Source organism: Schistocerca serialis, chromosome 3, assembly GCF_023864345.2.
Source record: "Schistocerca serialis cubense isolate TAMUIC-IGC-003099 chromosome 3, iqSchSeri2.2, whole genome shotgun sequence".
NCBI lineage: Eukaryota > Metazoa > Arthropoda > Insecta > Orthoptera > Acrididae > Schistocerca > Schistocerca serialis.
In genome coordinates this window covers 577332591-577351174 of record NC_064640.1, presented here as the reverse complement: position 1 = coordinate 577351174, position 18584 = coordinate 577332591, and the positions used below count along the sequence as shown (strand labels likewise).

General features: G+C 38.3%; 1 protein-coding gene across 2 annotated transcripts in view; it reads right to left on the bottom strand.

The window, feature by feature from the left end:
- LOC126470467 (fibulin-1-like) overlaps positions 1–18584 on the bottom strand; it is a 660942-nt gene that overhangs the window by 502101 nt on the left and 140257 nt on the right. The gene's annotated exons all lie outside the window — the stretch shown is intronic.

The following is an 18584-nucleotide window of genomic DNA, read 5'->3' as shown; positions in this document are numbered from 1 at the left end:
AGTCTATATCAATTTACTTGCTACAGTAGGTATTCCAATAAATTCCTCATACAAGATTTTTCAAAGTACCAAAATAAGAAAACGTGTAATGCTGGAATTATCAGGGCCATCCAGTCTGCTAATCCTCATCCAATGAAAGACAAGAAGGCACTGTAGAAGGGAAGAGGATTTTCACAAAATAATTGAACAACAGATGACATAACACTGGTAAAATGGGTTGACAAGAAAACAGTTGTTGTAGATTTAAGTTTTTTGGTAAAGGAGAAACTGAAGATGAACGCTGATACAAGGAAACAAATAAATGATACTACTTGTCGAACCAAGACTGTAAAACTCTACGACCCTAGCATAGGTGGAGTTGATCTTTTTGACGTGTTGCTGTCATATTACAAAATTTTTATAAAATCCAAGAAATGGAGATACAGAGTAATTTTCCATGCTGTTGATTTTGCTGTGGTACAGAGCTGACCGGAATACAGGACAAGTGCCAAAGTAATTGATCACAAAAATGAAGAAAATAATACGTATATCTCCTAAATATCAGGATGAATGTGACTGATGTTCTGGTGATAAGTGGGAAGGATATCTCCAATAACGATAAGTATAATAATAATAACAATAAAGGGGGGAGAAGTGCGGGCATCTGCCACACCTTCAGATATTCCTCTTCAAAGGCAACGAGGAGAAACTAGGCCTCCTGTAAAGATTCAGTATGATGAAGCACAACACTTGCCTCTTCACGAAAATGGCGCAGTGCCTACTATGTGCAAATTTCCATAATGCAAGGGACGTCGTGGAGTAAAAATGTGAAAATTGTAATGTACATCTTTGTTTGTCAAAGGAAAAGAATGGTATTCATTCATTTCATTTAAACTGAAAGGAGACTATGAAGATAATTTCCTCCGACATACTTGTTAACTAAAAACATGGAGAATTTTATATCTATTGTGTCCATAAAACAATTCACATTTAAGTGCACTATGTAAAAATATTTTTGTCTACAATGATTTCAGTGTTGTTAAGAGTAGATATATTATGCAAAATGTAACTTTTACAAAGAAATCAGGGGACTACAATTAAAAAATCACGAGATTTCAAGCAGTACACACCATTCGTCAAAAAGTCAGATTTTTATAATAAAAAAATCAAATCAACACACAAGAAACGATCGTCATCTTTTCAGTCATTTCAACGTCTTTTGTGTTTTCCTCAAACATTATCATCACTTTTTGAGCATTTTTACCAATGATTTTGAACAGTCACATCCTTTGTTCAAAGCCTTTTTATAAATTTCAAAGAAAAACATCGTTAATTTTCAAGCATAAAATGTAGATATAAAAGTTTCAAATCATTTCCTCATATTTAGTTTAAAAATTTTGTCATGTTATTCATTATAATCTACTTGTTTGTTTTCCCTTCCTTTATATCTCAGTTTAATATTTTCATATTAAAAAACTGAAAATCCATCTCCTTACTAGTTTTCGATATTTGTTTGGAAAAATAGTTTTAAACACGTTATTTTGTTATAACCAATTTTTTGTCCATATTTAGTCTTCTAATAACGACATCCAGTAAAGTTTTACAAATCATGTATTTTTGTGTCGTTAAGTTTCTTAAAGAATTTACTATTGTTTACATTAGAGCATAAGTGGGGACTCCATTCTTATAGAAAAAATATTTAATATATAAATCTAAATTTATTCGTTATGGAAAAATAAAAAAAAATATTTTCCCTAATAAAAATTTTTTCTAATACATTAAGATAAACAATTGACAATTTTTCTAAGACATCGAATATGAGTAATGTATGGGATGAATTGAAATTTGATAAACATATTTTTGGTGAGAGAAATAATGAACCACAAGAGAAACATACGATATTAAAGTGTATGTATTATTCTTTATTACGATGTAATGTTCCTTTAGACATGCATGCATGGCCGAAGCAACATGCACTGCAGTGTTTACAACTGTTATGAAATACATTACATGCATTCGCAGTTGCGAATATGGCTTACCATCAGTTGTATACTGGAATGGTAAAAGTCAAAATTTGTGCCGGACCCAGACTCAACCCCAAATTTTCCGATTATTGCGAGCAGTGCCTTACCATTTGGCTATCTGAGCACGACCACAGCCTGACTCAAATCATATGTCATCAACCATGCAAGTCATGGACAGATAACCTAATGGTAAGGCACTGCTCGCGATAAGCAGGAAATCTGGGTTTGAGTCCCAGTGCAGCACAAGTTTTCATAGTCGCTGTTCCATTATACAGCTGATGGTAAGCCAAATTTGCAACTCTGAATACATATCATGTACAAGAGAAACAATTCAGTGTAACGTTCTCAAATATTATTTCAAATCATCTTTAATTATAGAACATTTCAGAAATATAAAACATAATAATGTGGTTGATTATATTAAAGATACTTACAGAGATTATGTAGATGAATTTGAATATTATAGTTATAACCAGGGGTTGGGAGGGGGAGGGAGTGGGTTTGGGGAAATGGGATATGGCTTAACATAAGGAGAGTTTGGGTCCTAACCGACAAAATGGTAAAATTTGGTGTTGCTTAAAGTAGTTTTTGGTAAATATTTTGGAGTCCAAGGTAAAAAATGTGTATTAATAAATAATAAGACATCTATTTTAAGTTAAATGATTTTTATTGGTTTAGGTAGTAAGCTATTTGCCACTCTTATTCTTTTGTTAAAATGTGTTTGGAAAACATTGTAACCTATACTGTACATAATTATAAAAAAAGATTGAATCTGTTGGAGTAGTATATTCACTGATTTCTGAAGTCATTTTATCCAGTGTAATATGATACTCCATGGAGGGGGGGGGCTATAGCCCCCGTAGTCCCCCCCCATTTCCACCTCCCCTGGTTGTAATGAAAATTTTACAATAATTTGGAAAGAAATTGAAAACTCAAATTCTCTCTTTTTATGACTATAAAAATTCCAAATTATTAGTACAATTTACCAATAAACAAATTACCAACATATTACAACATATTAAAATATTACATTTATGTTTACATATTATTTTTAAAAGTTTCACACTCATTATCCAAAATATTCGAAAATTAAAAATTCTCAGATAATATTCTATTTTACACATCATACATTAAATTCTTTTTTGTGTGCATAATTATATACAGAAGTGTAACTCCAGTATTTTATCATTAATAGTAGCTCGTAATTTCATTGTCTTTTTTGTACTGCTGGAATATTTTTTCTGTATGTCATGTTTATGACATAAATAGATTAAGTTGTAATAAAATTATGTGGATTAAGATCAGCATCTTCTTTTAATTGTGTAAAGCATTTAAAATCACAAAATGAACCATAATATTCTAAGTAATAATCTGGTGGCTCAACAATTCACATTTATTGTGGAAATATTTCATTTCTTTCATTTTTCAAATATAATGTACATGATTTGACATGACCTAAAATGGTGAATCAATCAACTGCTTATTTTTACGATTAGTCTGAAACATAACAATAATAAAATAACGCATATCAAAATCTTTTTTTTTTTTTGGTCATCACTCTACTGACTGGTTTGATGCGGCCCGCCATGAATTCCTTTCCTGTGCTAATCTTTTCATCTCAGAGTAGCACTTGCAACCTACGTCCTCAATTATTTGCTTGATGTATTCCAATCTCTGTCTTCCTCTACACTTTTTGCCCTCTACAGCTCCCTCTAGTACCATGGAAGTCATTTCCTCATGTCTTAGCAGATGTCCTATCATCCTGTCCCTTCTCCTTATCAGTGTTTTCCACATATTCCTTTCCTCTCTGATTCTGCGTAGAACCTCCTCATTCCTTACCTTATCAGTCCACCTAATTTTCAACATTCGTCTATAGCACCACATCTCAAATGCTTCGATTCTCTTCTGTTCCGGTTTTCCCACAGTCCATGTTTCACTACCATACAATGCTGTATTCCAGACTCTACTGAATCAAAATAATTTGTTATATTTATCACAAAGTTTTTATTACCACTTAATCCTGCTTTTTCTGTAGTCCCTAATTCATAAAAAGAAATCGTTATTTTTAGACTTTTCAATATAATTCTTTATTTTTCAAGTTTATAATTTGGCTCATATTTAACAACTGGCGTATGAGTTCCATATTCTTCACTAAAATTTTATATCAGTTTGGTAACGTAGCTTTTATTTTAACTCCAACTTACTTAAAAACAGCTCAACGATATTTAATGTCATTTGAACTCGAGTTTAAAGTAAAAATTATAGCTAAATCATCTTCCACATTACTTTTCTATAATCTTAAAAAAAGTCATGAAAAGTCTCCAGTGGATATAATACTTCTGTTTTCTTCCTCATCATTTTACCATCATTAATTACATGTTCTTCTATACAAGTTAAATGTCACAAATGAAATAAATGCATGTTTGTTGCTAGATAAAATATTTTTCCTTCTTTACAGTTACAGAATCAATTAATTTTTATTAGTTTTCTATCATATGGAGGATAATCTGATCCATCAGCTGTAACAATTTTAAAATATATGTAGAACTGAGCAAGATTTGGATCATCAACATTTATGTTAATTTCTACAGCATCATTAGGAATATTTAGATTATTTCTACTTCTCTCATTCACTGGAAAAGAATAAAACTGACAGCTATCAATCTTTTAGATTTATATAGAATAGATTTTATTAATTCATTTCTAAAATAACTGCTACTGTAAAGTAAATCTAATTATTATCTTCATCAGTAACATTTATTTCTAATTCCCCAGTTTTATCATGAATTGGAATAAACAACATAATTTGGTTCATAAATTATTGGTGCACCAAATTCAACATTAGGCTTCAATTAAGCAATAATATTAGTTTAACAATGAAAATAATGATTTTTACAAATATAAGTTAAATTCAAAGTAACATTAATTAATTCAAATTGTATATTTTTTGGAATATTATGAGCAATAATTTAAATTAATTCAAATGGTATAATTTGCAGAATATTGTTAGCACTAATTTTTTCACTATCCAGAATAGTTTGATTATTAAGGCCCAACATACTTTCAATATTATCTTTTATGTCCATATACAATTTAATATTACTTTCAATATTAATTCTGTTTAAAATTTCAACTTAAGATTGTGTTTTAATAAATTTTTCTAAACTTTTAAACTATGAGACCAACAGGAATTTCAAGTTGTTTCTCCATCACAATACAGTATATTATTTTTTGATGAAATATCTAGAGTTAAAAATGTTAAATGAAGGCCAACTAGTGTAACTTTGCTAGAACTATGGCTCATCAGCAGAGTTAATTTTTGTTTGATTACTGATAAATTACCACTTAATTGAAATAAGTGAGTCATTCACTACTAATAAATTTTTAGTACTTAAATGAGCAAAGCAGACTGGGATCCAAAACTGAGAATTTTTAACCTAAGTCAATCTGACATGTTATGGTCAGTACAAATGGATCTGGAAAAACAACATTAATGATCAATAATTATTTCTTAGCTCCAAGATAGTTAAATTGGAATAAAATCAATCATTTATATGTTTATTCTACAAGTTTAGATCCATAAAAATATCAAGAAGTTAGGAAAATATGTAAAAATTTAAGAAGGATATCAATATTTTATTGAAATAATGATGAAATTATAATATAGGATGAATGTGAAAGTAATTCTGTTGTTTTATTTGATGGTTTTATTCTTGAAAAGCAGGACGTAGTTAGAGAATATTTTACTAGTAGCAGAGATAAAGGAATAGAATGGTTTTACTTAGATCAAAGATAACTAATCAATTAGTAAGAGATACTCTAAATTCTAAACATATCTAAAGATAATATGATAGAAGTTTAAATTATATTTACCACAAGTTTGTTGATGGAGATTAAAAATTTGATGATTTCAAAGAAATATGTAGTAAATGTTCGAATGAGGATCATTTTAGATTTTTGACAAGAAAGTTTAATAATGGAAAAATAGAACTAAAAGTAAATATTTTCGAACCATATAAACAACTAATATGTTTTTATCTTAATTAAATGACCTAAAAATATAAACCAATCATTGTTATAAATTATTTATTCATTAAACAGACTTTAAAAATAACATACATATACATAAACATTAAACATGGCATATAAACATAAATATTAAACAGAAACATAACCATCATAAACAAGAACAAGAACATTAAATAAATTGCTAACGTTTTGCATCCAAACTAATGTTGGGAAAATATGATCCAGAAGTTGTTAAATGAGCTGAATCAAATAAAAGGAAAGTTTAGGAATTAAAAGAAAATTTTAAAAATAGAAGAAAAGATGATGTATAGAATATGAGCAATTTTAAAAAAAGATCAACCTGTGATTCATGCAGCCAAACAAGTTAAACAAGGAATTGAAGGCTGTAGGCGGAAATGTTCTACAAATAAATGATGACTAACTGAAACTCTCAGCTGCCGACAGGTGTTGTTGATATACATCGATGTGGACAGCTGAAAATGTGTGCCCCAACCGGGACACACATATTCAGCTGTCGACATCAATGTATATCAACAACACCTGTCAGCAGCTGATGGTTTAAGTTAGTCATCATTTATTCCAGGGAAAAGCTGCACGGTCATCAACAGTATTCTGTTCTTTCGAGAACAATTACTATCTTCATTTATGATGTTCTAAGAGCTATCAAAGAAAATGAAGTTGAGAAATAAATTGTTTCTGAGACTTATCAATATTTAGAAAAATTTGAAGATGTACCACCAATTCATTACACATTAAGAGGATCAGAAATACAAGATACATTAAACAAATATGAAGACCAAAATGAAAATATTGACAAAAACATATGTAAGTGAAAGAATGTTGAAATATATTAACCATAGTGAAGACAACTTCGTTGATGTATGTAGTATTTTTGAGAAACATGCAGTTAAAAACTCCTGTCAATACGATTGTCATAAAATATTGATTAAAAATGTTAATGTCAATGTAAAAGAAAGCAATGCCCTTATAACAAAGACTGCAAAGGGAATGCTGTAATCGTTGATACTCAGAACGAATATGTGTCTAAGACTTTACAATTTTTTGAAGGGAATAATGTTTGAGATCTAGATAAGGATCCGACTTACATGATACAAAAAGAAATTAGACTTGCCATTAATGGCGCTATGTATTTGTTTAAACCACTTCATAAGAAACAGTTTATTAATATGAATCCATACGCCTCAAAATTGCATTCCCAGTTTGAAGCACATAAAATTTACCACCAATATGTCTGATCATACAGAGTATGAACAGTGCATATCGTAAGTCAGCAAGGTTTCTTCATGAAAAAAAAAAAAATTGAAAAAGTCTCTTGCTTTTAGAAATAATTATTCTGTCGTCAACAGTCAAAATCTAGGCAGTAAAATCAAATCCGCAGTTTGTTCAAGATACTAAATTGTTTTCACTAGATATTACAAACCTATATACAAATGTACCTGTTCAGACACCTGTTGACATCATTCAAAAAAATCTACGTACTTTTAAAAAAGATATTTCTGATGAGGAGATAACTGACCTAATTCGTTTGCTAAGAATAGTGGTAAAATACAACTATTTTGTTTTCAATGGCAAACTATACCATCACCCTGAGGGCCTAACAATGGGTAATCTACTGGCAGGCACCTTGGCCGATATTTTCATTAATTCGCTGGAAGAAAAATCCTACAATAGTTTTTCAGCTGCTGATCTGCGTATTTTGTCGTATTCTCGGTACGTAGAAGACATTTTGATCATATACAGCGGTTCCCTGGAATGAAATGAACAGCTGTTTGAAATTTTTAGTAGTCTTCATGAAAAAAATCAGCTTCACTTGTGAATTAGAAAATAACGATGGTCAGCTTGATTACTTGGACATTTGTACAGCTATTGACAACGACAGACTTTCGTTCGGTATTTTTTGAAAAGCCACTAATACTAATCAGATTGTGCCCAGTAGTTCACTGCATCCTCAATCCTATAAAAAGGCATTTTTACATTCAGCTATTCATCATGCAGGTTCTATAAGTTTTTCACCTGACAAGCTTAATGAAGAGATGAATTTATTAAAAAAGCTATTGCAGTTAATAATGGCTATGATCCCTCGTTAATTGAAAAGATCTTCAAAGTCAAAACAGACGCTAAAGTGACTACGGTACTTTAGGCATCAGTGCTGTTTCTGACAATAACAAGTAGCTACAGAAAGTTCTTTCTGTTCCATTTTTGGGCCCTATTTCCTATAGAATTCGTCGTCTTCTAGTTAAAAAATATGGATGGAAAGTTACGTTTCCCTCTGACAATAACGCAAAAAAATCTTATTCACAATCTCAAGACCACAGTTGCTCTTATACACAATTCAGGAGTTAATAAAATCACGTGTGATACGTGTCCCGTTTATTATATAGTACAAACTGGAAGCTCTTTCAGTGAGAAGTACAAGGAATATTTATTGGGAAAAAGAGGCATTAATGCACATTATTCCATTTTTGAATATTATCTTTTAATTTCTGGTCGCAAACCGAAAAGTGTTGATGAAATTTCCATTATGCATAGGGAAAAGAAAGGTCGTAGGCTCGACGTACTCGAAGAGCTGGAGATTTTCAAGTATATTTCTAACAAGGGAACCTCCCCATCGCACCCCCCTCAGATTTAGTTATAAGTTGGCACAGTGGATAGGCCTTGAAAAACTGACCACAGATCAGTCAAGAAAACAGGAAGAAGTTGTGTGGAACTATGAAAAAATAAGCAAAATATACAAACTGAGTAGTCCATGTTGAAGATAAGCAACATCAATGAGAATGCAAACTTAGGAGCGCCGTGGTCCCGTGGTTAGCGTGAGCAGCTGTTGAACATGATGTCCTATGTTCGAGTCTGCCCTCGAGTGAAATATTAAATTTTTTATTTTGAGCACATGTTCAGATTTGCTTGGACATATGCAGGATTTGACGGTCTACCCACAGAAAAATTTGAAAACGTTAAAAACATATGTTTTGACAGAGCACAGGGAAAACTATGCTACTGTGAAACTTGCATTCATTTGTTGTAGTTTATGTGACAAACTCTTATGTTTTCATAACTTTTTTGTGAGTGGTTATCACATCCACAAGAAAACCTAAGTCAGGCAAGGTAGAAGAATCTTTTTACCCATTCGCCAAATGTACAAGTTAGGTGGGTCGACAACATATTCCTGAAATGTGACGCACATGCCGTCACCAGTGTCGTATAGAATATAACAGACGAGTTTTCCTGTGGAGGAATCGGTTGACCTATGACCTTGCGATCAAATGTTTTCGGCTCCCATTGGAGAGGCACGTCCTTTCGTCTACTAATCGCACCGTTTTGTGGTGCGGTCGCAAAACACAGACACTAAACTTATTACAGTGAACAGAGACGTCAATGAACGAACGGACAGAACAAAACTTTGCGAAAATAAACTTTTCACTGGAGGGAAGACTTAAACCAAGAACCTCTCGTTCCGCAGCTGCTCACGCTAACGACGGGACCACAGCACTCCTGAGCTCACACCATCCTTGATGTGACATATCTTCCGCATGGACTACTCAGTTTGTATATTTTGCTTATTTTTTTCATAGTTCCACACAACTTCTTCCTGTTTTCTCGATTGATCTGTGTTCAGTTTTTCAAGGCTATCCACTGTGCCAACTTATAACTAAATCTGAGGGGAGGTGCGATGGGGAGGTTCCCTTGTAAGTGCGATGGCTTCATCCTCAATGAACGGTTACAATTACGTAACAAAAATCTTTTCAGTGGCTTTAATCCGCTACTCGTGGAATTTTGATTCCTTAATTTTTTTTACTATGTTTACCTTCCTCTAGTTCCGAAACATCTTTTTCTTCGAATCTCATGGATGTACAGTACTAAAGTTGCCTTCATGTAGATATTTTCGGGATTGTGCAGCCGTTTGTATAAGTATTCCTTAATATCCTGTGTTTTACGAAGTGGTAATTTAATAGATGGCTCTGTTACACATCATTTGCTCGACTTTTCTATATTTTCACCAGTACATTAAGCTCACTTCCTTTGTATTTTGTTTTTATAATTAAGCGTTGTGTAATTCAGTTATTTCTGTTATAATGTCTCAAATTGGCACATTTCACTGTCCGCGCCCGATAGGAGGCGCAGTTTTTATTGCCTTCATGGCATCAATGTAAGCCATTGAACTGCTCAGTCTGATGTTGTTGCTATCAAGGCATACGTGCCAAAGGCTTGAACGTATTTCATTTTGATTCTTGAATGGAGCATATCTGCTCGAAACTTAGACCACTGCTTTCTCGCAATGTAATTTTACATAAGTAACCTTTGTATGCCACGACAGTTGTCATGTTGGTTAATAATTTTGTCAAACTTAATTTTCTATGTATTATTTTATAGGGTTTCTTAAAATTTTATTCTGATGAAGACATCCTTAGTGGTGTCAAAACCTAGGTCAATGTAACAGTTATTTGCAACCGGCTGGCTGGGTGACTCCCATGCTGAAACTTATACACTCCTGGAAATTGAAATAAGAACACCGTGAATTCATTGTCCCAGGAAGGGGAAACTTTATTGACACATTCCTGGGGTCAGATACATCACATGATCACACCGACAGAACCACAGGCACATAGACACAGGCAACAGAGCATGCACAATGTCGGCACTAGTGCAGTGTATATCCACCTTTCGCAGCAATGCAGGCTGCTATTCTCCCATGGAGACGATCGTAGAGATGCTGGATGTAGTCCTGTGGAACGGCTTGCCATGCCATTTCCACCTGGCGCCTCAGTTGGACCAGCGTTCGTGCTGGACGTGCAGACCGCGTGAGACGACGCTTCATCCAGTCCCAAACATGCTCAATGGGGGACAGATCCGGAGATCTTGCTGGCCAGGGTAGTTGACTTACACCTTCTAGAGCACGTTGGGTGGCACGGGATACATGCGGACGTGCATTGTCCTGTTGGAACAGCAAGTTCCCTTGCCGGTCTAGGAATGGTAGAACGATGGGTTCGATGACGGTTTGGATGTACCGTGCACTATTCAGTGTCCCCTCGACGATCACCAGTGGTGTACGGCCAGTGTAGGAGATCGCTCCCCACACCATGATGCCGGGTGTTGGCCCTGTGTGCCTCGGTCGTATGCAGTCCTGATTGTGGCGCTCACCTGCACAGCGCCAAACACGCATACGACCATCATTGGCACCAAGGCAGAAGCGACTCTCATCGCTGAAGACGACACGTCTCCATTCGTCCCTCCATTCACGCCTGTCGCGACACCACTGGAGGCGGGCTGCACGATGTTGGGGCGTGAGCGGAAGACGGCCTAACGGTGTGTGGGACCGTAGCCCAGCTTCATGGAGACGGTTGCGAATGGTCCTCGCCGATACCCCAGGAGCAACAGTGTCCCTAATTTGCTGGGAAGTGGCGGTGCGGTCCCCTACGGCACTGCGTAGGATCCTACGGTCTTGGCGTGCATCCGTGCGTCGCTGCGGTCCGGTCCCAGGTCGACGGGCACGTGCACCTTCCGCCGACCACTGGCGACAACATCGATGTACTGTGGAGACCTCACGCCCCACGTGTTGAGCAATTCGGCGGTACGTCCACCCGGCCTCCCGCATGCCCACTATACGCCCTCGCTCAAAGTCCGTCAACTGCACATACGGTTCACGTCCACGCTGTCGCGGCATGCTACCAGTGTTACAGACTGCGATGGAGCTCCGTATGCCACGGCAAACTGGCTGACACTGACGGCGGCGGTGCACAAATGCTGCGCAGCTAGCGCCATTCGACGGCCAACACCGCGGTTCCTGGTGTGTCCGCTGTGCCGTGCGTGTGATCATTGCTTGTACAGCCCTCTCGCAGTGTCCGGAGCAAGTATGGTGGGTCTGACACACCGGTGTCAATGTGTTCTTTTTTCCATTTCCAGGAGTGTATATGGTGGCTAAGAGACAGGCATGTTTAAAACTGTAAACTATCTACAGCAGTTTAATGTTAGGATTGGAATCGTTGTTTAGAGACTGGTAGAACATTGGGGTTGCAGTTCTTCAGTATTTCACAAGGCAGCGAAGCGGTACATAGAATTACAAATAACATTCAATAACAGTCAGTGCATAAAAATACACTTGGATTTGCCTGCGTCGTCCAAAACCCGCGTTGATCAACAAAAATATCGTCCAAACGACGGTGGTTGCATTTTCTACAAAATTATTCAAAATCCGTCATTATCAACCCAAACGACAAAATATAGGCCAATCTGGTCACCCAGGCGGTACTCAATTATGATAACCCGTTGGGATGCGGAACGATGTGGAGGGGTTTGTGGAGAATTGAAAGAGTATGTGATGACAGCACATTCGATGCGTAGATCGTTCGTTTCTAAGATAATTTTTTTAAGCTTACAACTTGAATTCGACCGAGCCGACTGCACCTTCGTCCCTCCACCCCCCCCCCACACCCCCACCCCCCACCCCCAATTCGTCCAAAATCTATTTACGCTTTTGGAATACTATAATAACTGAAGCCACGAATTTCCTGCATAACTAAATCTTAAAATATGCTTGCATTAATGCACTACCAAATGACGAAACATTCACAATTAGAATGAAAACATCAAACACGAGAATTCCGTCTTTTGTTGTGATGCATTTTGTTCTGTTTGAAAAGAATGTACAACAACCAGTTTTCGTAAATTCTCCACCAACTGGGGTAGCTCTGGGCCATGGCGCGCTGAGCTAGCAATGCCTGAATTGTGGAGGAGAGGGGGTTCGGATCCATCCGCTGGAAATCTTGAAAATGGTTTTCTATGGTTTCCCACTTTTTACTTAGACAAATGCCGGGGTTTTTCCCTTACTATAGGCCACAGCCAATTTCTTCCGAATCCCTTTCATTCCTTGAAAGTTTCCATCCCGTTAAAGATGTAGTCTCTCTGCTTAAATGAAAAGAGCTTCATCGAATGCAGGTGGATCATCTCCTCAGAGACTCATGATACTAAAACTCGTAGTTATACTGGAAGGTGGCTAGCGATCGTCATTTTGTAGTACGTATCTGTGCATACAGATGGCTCACCTGGGGAACGGTGCTATCATGTGTTCAAGCTTTACTGCAAGAACGACGTTCTAGTGTGAAATGTCTTATTCGTAATAACATGGAACAGTGAGTCCAACAGTCATAATGCTAATGCATTCCTCAATAAACGTCACTTAAGCGACAAAGTATGTTGTTCATCGTAGAAGATTTTATTAGCATCGTAGACTGTATAACCTTATTGTCATGGATAAATACTAACTCATTTATGATGTCGCATATAGTAGAGGTCTACCTGAAATTAATGCGTGACCCCATGAGAAGATCCCAAAACTGTAACTCATGGTACTTGTGTATTACATTTTGTTTTATGAATAAATTTGGTTACTATAGTTTCAGATTGCCTGCTAAAATAATAATTTTTTTAAAAAGAATTACTCGATCACTTACGGCAATTGAGACTGAATTGAGAAACTTGGGATGCTATGACGTGCTGAAGAAATTCTGACTTGGTTTCAAGAATGTTGTAAGTTTAAATATAAGATTGTTGTACGAGAAAATAGCTATTTTCAAATGAGATCTGAACCCTTTTAACTTTGTAAGATATTGAACCTAACGTTATGATTCTTTCAATATGCGACAGAGAACATTATGTTAGAAGAGAGAGTTGTCTTTTGTTAGCAAAGAAGCAATACATGACATGATAATTTTAATGGAGTGAAGTTATACTGCCAAATAAAGAAATATTTAATTGCACATTTGGGTATTTCTTGTACAGGGTAAGAAACAGTGCCGCACTTGGAGGTCGACATGTGAGTCCTGATTCCAACTGAAGACAAAAGTATATCTGGCAAAACCTAGTCCCACTAACAGGTTTAAAGTAAATGCGATTTGAAAAACGAGGTCCCGGCAACAGAGTGCGTGCAGCATGGCCAACAACACGTAGCATGAACTCAGCGTTGTGCCAGAGCTATCTTATTAGCACACTGAGACGACGCAATACCATAGGGAATGGATATACACACTCGTCGATGTACGAGTCACGTTCGTCCCAAACCTTTTTTCCAGTGAAACTAAAAAATTGTATCCAATTCACACCGCCGTATGCTGTATCTTGTATACATCTTTATGTTACTCTTACCTTTATTTAAACATTAAGACATAACATGAACGTCTTACAGACGTAAATGACCACTTTGCTTTGTCCATGGCACAAATAAAGCCTCTATAACATACACTGAGCTGACAAAAGTCATAGGATACCTTCTAATATCACTTCGGACCTCCTATTTCCTGGTGTAGTGCAGCACATCGACTTGGCATGGACTCAATACGTCGTTGGAAACCCCTACAGAAATACTGAGCCATGTCGCCTTTATAACCGTCCATAATTTCAAAAGCGTTGTTAATGTAGGATTTTTTGCACGAACTGACACCTCAATTATGTCCCATAAATGTTCGATGGGTGGCCAAATCATTTGCTCGAATTGTCCAGAATGTTCTTCAAACCAATAGCGAACAATTGTGGTCCGGTGACATGGTGTACTGTCCTCCATAAAAATTCCATTGTTGTTTAGGAAGAATGTCTGCAAGTGGTCTCCAAGAAGCCGAACATGACCATTTCCAATCAATGATCGGTTCAGTTGCACCAAAGGACCCAGTCCATTCCATTTAAACACCGCCTGCACCATTATGGAGACACCACCAGCTCGCACAGTGTCTTGTTAACTTGGGTTCGGGGCTCTGTGGCTTCTGTGCGACACCCGAACCCTATCATCAGCTCTTACCAACTGAAGTCTGGACTCGTCTGAGCGACTCACTGTCTTCCGTTCACCTAGTTTCCAATCAATGTGGTCACCAGCTCAAGAGAGGCGCTGCAGGAAAAGCTGTGCTTTTAGCAAAGGCGCTCGCATAGGTCGTCTGCTGCGATAGCCCATTAACGCCAAATTACGCAGCACTGGCCTAAGAGATACATTCGACGTACGTTCCACATTGATTTCTGCGGTTACTTTACGCAGTGTTGCTTATCTATTAGCTCTGACAACTCTACCCAAACGCCTCTGCTTTTGGTCGTTAAGTGAAGACCGTCGGCCACTGCGTTGTCTGTGGTGAGAGATAATGACTAAAACTTGGTATTCTCGGCACACTCTCTACACTGTGGATATCGGAATATCAAATTTCCTAACGATTTCCGAAACGGAATGTCTCTTGCGACTATCTCCAACTACCATTCCGCGGTCAAAGTCTGGAAATTCTCGTCCTGCGGCCATAGTCACGTTGGAAACCTTTCCACATGAATCACCTGAGTACAAATGACAGCTAGATAAAGGCACTGCCCTTTTATACTTCGCGTACGCGGTACTACCGTCATCTGTGTATGTGCGTATCACTATCCCATGATTTTTGTCACCGAAGTGTTACAGTTGATATCATAATATCGTCTGTATTCAATGGGGTACAAAAAACTACAATAGGTAGGCTCCACTAGATCGCGCACTACGCTATGTACAATAATTCCATTCTCTCAGAACATTGAACCTCCACAACCAATCCATTTCCCTGGGAATGCTCCATTTAAATAGTTACGTGTGCGGTCCTGAGGCATCGACTGCACACCGGCCGCGAAACGGCATCAAGAAGGCACTGACTCGCGCCAATGGAAAGAGCGGGCAACGTCACACCCCAAGGAAGACAGAGCTCAGCATCATTACTGACAAGTGAGTAATAGGAAGGCGATACTTACCCTGCGTTCAGCGAGTAATAGGGACTAAAGTAACTGCATGTAGGAAACACAGGAAGCCACTTCATAACGAGAAGTTATGTTTCTTTCCTTTTTACACAAAATTTTGCATTAATTTGGAAGCGTTACGTACAGATCATTTTGGATTCCTGCCGCCGGCCATCGCAACTTCTCTCCTCCTCTGTTGGTTTCGCTGCTGACTCCCACAGTAGTCGACACATCTAACGCCGCAGATTACAGAACCAACGCTGCCTTCGCTCTTCGCCGCTCCGTCACAGCGCGTCACTAATACTTCTCCCTTTTCTTTCAGAGGAGCATTGCTACTAGCTCTGTTCTTTCTTGCAGACTAGCCGCAACGATACCGCTACTTGTATATTTGCATTACTTATAATTTGTTGCGGCGCTCGTCTCGTTAAAATGGCCTCTAGCCTACCTCCTACACCACCTGCGCCTACACCTCCGGCTGCTGCTGGCTTCGATCTAATGCAGTTTATTCAGTTTCAGAACCACAAAATGTCGGAGTTGATCATGGCAGCCCAGCAGCTCATTAAAGCACAAGCTGCTACTTCATCAACTCCGTCACAACAGCCAGCCCCAACCATAGCACCAACTCCGTGCATTCCATCCTTCTGTGCTTTCAATGAACAACAAGAGGAATGGAACGAGTGGTACGCTCAGTTCGGCGCTCATTGTGCTACACATTAAGTGCAAGGTACTGTGAAACTTTCTGGTTTCTTGCCAACGGCCGCCACGTGTCGCTCGGAAGTTAATCCCGACTAGTAGGCCGGAGCTGCTAGTTTTTGAAGATTAAGTTTCCGTCCTCAATAAGTATTACAAGGATCAGACATCCCATTAGTGGGTCCCAGAATTTCAGGGTTTGACACGCAAGTGTTATTGTCAATGTAGCTGTGGATAGTAATATAGTGACGCCATGATTAGTAACGCCATTAAGTACACTGTACTAGAGAGTAGCATTCATGAACAAATTCTCAAACATTCTGATCCTACTTTAAACAAGTGTTACAATTATTGAACATCAAGATCCATTAGATAGTGCTACAGAAAACTTTTGTATCGCTCTCATTTCCAGTGTAATGCAAAGTAACGAACAGGTACTGAACATCAAGATCTATTAGATAGTGCTACAGAAAACTTTTAGATCGCTCTCATTTGCAGTGTAATGCAAAGTAACGAACAGGTACGCCTTGCAACCGGCCACCACACATAAACAGTCCACCACACCGTGGTCGGTGTAAAAAAGTATCAATGGGTGTGTCTACTGTGAAAACATGTCCCTGCTGATTTTCCACCCTTTCTTTCTCCTTTCATTTGCTTGTGTCTTTGTCCCGCCGTTTTCGCAGGGTCGGCCTAGTTGTGATCGGATTTGCCACAGTTAATTGAAAGGGTGGCTAGATGCCCATCCTGCCACCACCCCGTACCCCCCGGGATGGAATCAGTGTACCCCAGCTGTCTGCATATAGAGTAAATCATGAAATAGTGCAAACGTGGTGCAAATGTTCAAATAGTTCAAATGGCTCTGAGCACAATGGGACTTAACTGCTGAGGTCATCAGTCCCCTAGAACTTAGAACTACTTAAACCTAACTAACCTAAGGACATCACACACATCCATGCCCGAGGCAGGATTCGAACCTGCGACCGTAGCAGTCGCGCGGTTCCGGACTGTAGCGGCTAGAACCGCTAGGCCGCTCTGGCCGGCGGTGCAAATGTCTGCGAGTCGTTTAACTGAGGTGGGGACGTGGGGACCAGCCTGGTATTCACCTAGTAGGATGCGGAAAACCGCCTAAAAACCACATCCAGGTTGGCCAGCACTCCGGCCCTCGCCGTCAATCCGCCGGGCGGATTGGATCCGGGGCCGGTGCACCTAACTGAGTCCAGGAAGCAGCGCATTAGTGCTCTCGACTAACCTGGCAGGACCCGCTGCTTTCCCACACATAAAAGACAAAATTGCCCTTCGCGGAATGCGACTTGCTTTACCTGTGGAAAGCCAGGTCATTAACTGTTTGTGTGTTTGGAACAGAAAAATACCTCTACCCACGTTCCACATTTGACAAAATCTTGCTCGAAACTTAGTTCATAACGGTCAGGACATTCGAGTGCTTGGTACATGTAGTTTGCTTGCCACCTTACGGTATCACACCAGAACACTGACATTTACAACTCTGCGTTCACGAGACTTTGAAAATATTTTTAGGTTAGGTTCATTCGATTTGTTTGGTATTCGTATTCAGGCCAATGCACTTTCTGCTTCCTGTTGGTCCTGATTCTGAATTCGATGCTACTGCCGCATCTTGTCAAATTGACGCGCACAACATTGAAGTTTTACAGACTTTTTCCACTGCGCTATAAGAAAATTGCACAAGCCACAGAAGCAGACATTGACTTGAACCTATTCTTGTGTTACATCCATACTGTTTGGTCCCATTCCGTGTAAACTATAGAGAATTCTTTTTCGCGCCGATGTTATGCTCTTCGACATAACTTCTCCGTCCAGCACAGTATGATTACAGAATGACTCTGGACAATCGTGTTTGCCTGTTTCTCAAGTGTTGCAAAACGATGTGTTGAAACTGCTCCACCGTGGACATTGGGGAATTGTCCGCACAAAACAGCTCGTCAACACTGCACTTGGCCAGGCATCGACGCCCATATTGAACAGATGACATCACAGTGTCGCACTTGTGCGGTTCCTCCCCAAACGTTCTCAGTTTGGCCCCAGTCCCAAGCTATATGGCAACGAGTACATATTGACTTTGCTGGTCCCTTTCGGAACACT